The sequence below is a fragment of the Nanorana parkeri genome, unplaced genomic scaffold (genome assembly GCF_000935625.1).
Source record: "Nanorana parkeri isolate BGI_ZX_2015 unplaced genomic scaffold, ASM93562v1 scaffold3471, whole genome shotgun sequence".
NCBI lineage: Eukaryota > Metazoa > Chordata > Amphibia > Anura > Dicroglossidae > Nanorana > Nanorana parkeri.
The window spans coordinates 4,850-7,660 of NW_017309739.1; positions in this window are offsets into that span (position 1 = coordinate 4,850).

Below are 2,811 nucleotides of genomic sequence, written 5' to 3' on the forward strand. Positions count from 1 at the left end.
GCGGGTGCCTTGTATGCGTGTGTATGCGGGTGTATGCGGGTGCCATGTATGCGGGTGCCGTGTATGCGGGTGCCGTGTATGCGGGTCACCCTATTATCCCCTGGGACAGAAGTTGGGGGTCCCGGAATATGTTTTGTTCCCTCTGGTGCATTTCTCCTCTTTATAGTGAACATTTTGATGGATTCTCAGGCGAGTTTCATTTCTTCGTAGCGGAAGGTCCAATCCCTCTTCTGTTTTTGCTCCTGAAGGTCCACAGGGGTTCTCCAGTCTCCTTCCGTCGCTCGTCTGCAGTGACTGGATCACCCCTGGCGGCCCGGAACCAGCACCAGCCACCTGGGAGTACTGAAGGCCTTGCCTCCCGTTGGGCCTAGTTGCTTTCCTTAAACTGGCCCAACTTCCGCGGCTGTGGGTGAGCTCAGCCCATCCTCCAATACTGGTTCTGGGGGTGTATACCCAGAAGGAACCGACACCAGTAGACCTCAAGTCCCCCCCCCATTGTTATTGGGTTTTCCTCATCGGAGTCTTCTCTGGGCCGAGGTCTCCCCCATGACCAGCCGGGTCATTTGTTTACCTTCCTGACATTGGAGTGCTGTAGATACCACCCGTAGCTCTGACACAGCTGCAAGTCATTGCGCGTCCTTCCAGGTCCCCCACATCCTGGGACCTGTTTTCTACCCTGGTAGGGGGTAATTCCTGAGAGTGGCATCCCACTCGGACTCCTATTCCTCCCTGCAGAGGAGTATCTTACCCTCAGAAGTGGTTGTACCCTGCACAGTACATGATACCCCTCGGCCCGATTCCTTTTCTGAGAGACTTCTCGACCTACAAGTCAAAAGGAACCAATTCCTACAGCTCCATGCATACCCGCATACCCGCTGGGAGACACTTAGCAGACCCTTCCTTTAAGAGCGTCAGTCCTTCTGTAGGTCCTGTTGTCTGCAGACCTTGTCCAAGGTGCCCCATATCTGTCGCAGTAACTCTCCTGTCTTCACACTTTTGTTGGGCAGTGTCCCCTCAGTATGGTTTATCCTTCTCGCATGGACTCTTCAGCTTCCTCTCTATATTTGGGAGCCCGAACTCTGGGGGGAGGACGTTCCGATGTTCTCCTTGGACCAGAAAGTCCCTGGCGCAATCTGCTGGTCTCTGTTGGTGGTGGGTGGTTCCTTCCTGGTCACTGACCCATGTATCCTTGGGATTGGGACTTCTGTTTGGGTTCCTTCTGTGGGTCAGTATTCTGACCTGATCTCCATTGGACATCGCTGCACTGCAGGTCCTTCACCTCCAAGAAGGAGGAGTGGTTGTGGGACCTGGTCCTCGCGCTAGATGGTGCCAATCCTGACCACACTGTCTCTCCTAGAAACGAGGAATCACCTTCTGCATCCCTTTTATCGGGTTGTCTCCACATTGAAGAGTCAGTTTGGTACTAGAATGTCCCTCCTGTCCTGCGTGTTCATTGCTGGATGTCTCTGCGCTTTGCTGGACCGTCATCACACGGGACACACTGGGACCTTGCTGCAGATATAGGGGAAGGTGATAGTCCTCTTCACCAGGTTATAGGTCCTCCCCGCTGACCTACAGCCTTCTGAGGGAACCTCCTTAGATTCCTTCCTGTCCCCATCTCGTGAATTTTCTTAGTGCATCCGAGATTCGTACCCCTCGTTTCTCGGGGGATGCTGCACTGATTTGGGGTACCTCGGATGATTCTACTCATGACAGTGATAAGAGGTTAGGCAAGTTTGCAGCATTGTCTATGAACCTCGGGGACCACCCCCGGTGCCTGGTTGGAAGGCGTCCCACCGATCCTTCTGATTCTGCTGTTTTTGAGACGCTTAGAGTTCAGGGTGCCTCACCCCAGCTTACCCTTTGGGGGGGGGGTGCCTCCTGCAGGTGTGGACTTCAGGGTTGGTTACCTCGGTCCTTCCACCATGTTCTATGCTTCGGGATATAACGCTGTGAGGAGTCTCCGATCTCCGAGCAGAATTGGGTTGTCTGGTCAGGTGACCTCTTTCCTCATCTTGGATCCTCGTTTTCTTGGCTTCCAATGTTTAGGAATTGTCTCTCCTGCTGACTCGCTGACCGGTCTTCTCTCATGAACTATTGTTCCTGCCTGGTGCCGGTGATTCCCCTTGGTCCTTCAGATACCTCCAGAATGCAGATGTCCCCGTATGTCTGAGCCCTGCCATTGGTCATGCAGATGTCCCCGTATGTCCGGCCCTGCCATTGGTCATGCAGATGTTCCCGTATGTCCGGCCCTGCCATTGGTCATGCAGATGTTCCCGTATGTCTGGGCCCTGCCATTGGTCATGCAGATGTTCCCGTATGTCTGGGCCCTGCCATTTGTCATGCAGATGTCCCCGTATGTCTGGGCCCTGCCATTGGCTGACTGGTTTTGGACGTCCCGACGGCTTCTGAATTCCGGTGTCCTCCCACGGACTCGGCGGAGATGATTGAACAGTGAGATGGAAAGACGTCATCAGGCAGATCGTCTCAGCCCTGGGGGAGGGGCCTATTACCTGGAATACAATATCATTCTCTTATTTGTGATTGGGCCAGGTAGGACCTCTTCTATAGACACCGTGGTGAGGCGACATGCGGAGATCCTCCCAGCGGGAGGTCCTATGGTGTATGTACAGCTCCAGCACACATCTGTTTCTTTATGTTTTACTTCTCACTGAACATCTGATGTGCAGGAACCTTTGTTGTACCTCCTGCGTGTTGTCCTCCTGCGTGTTGTACCTCCTGCGTGTTGTCCTCCTGCGTGTTGTACCTCCTGCGTGTTGTCCTCCTGCGTGTTGTCCTCCTGCGTGTTGT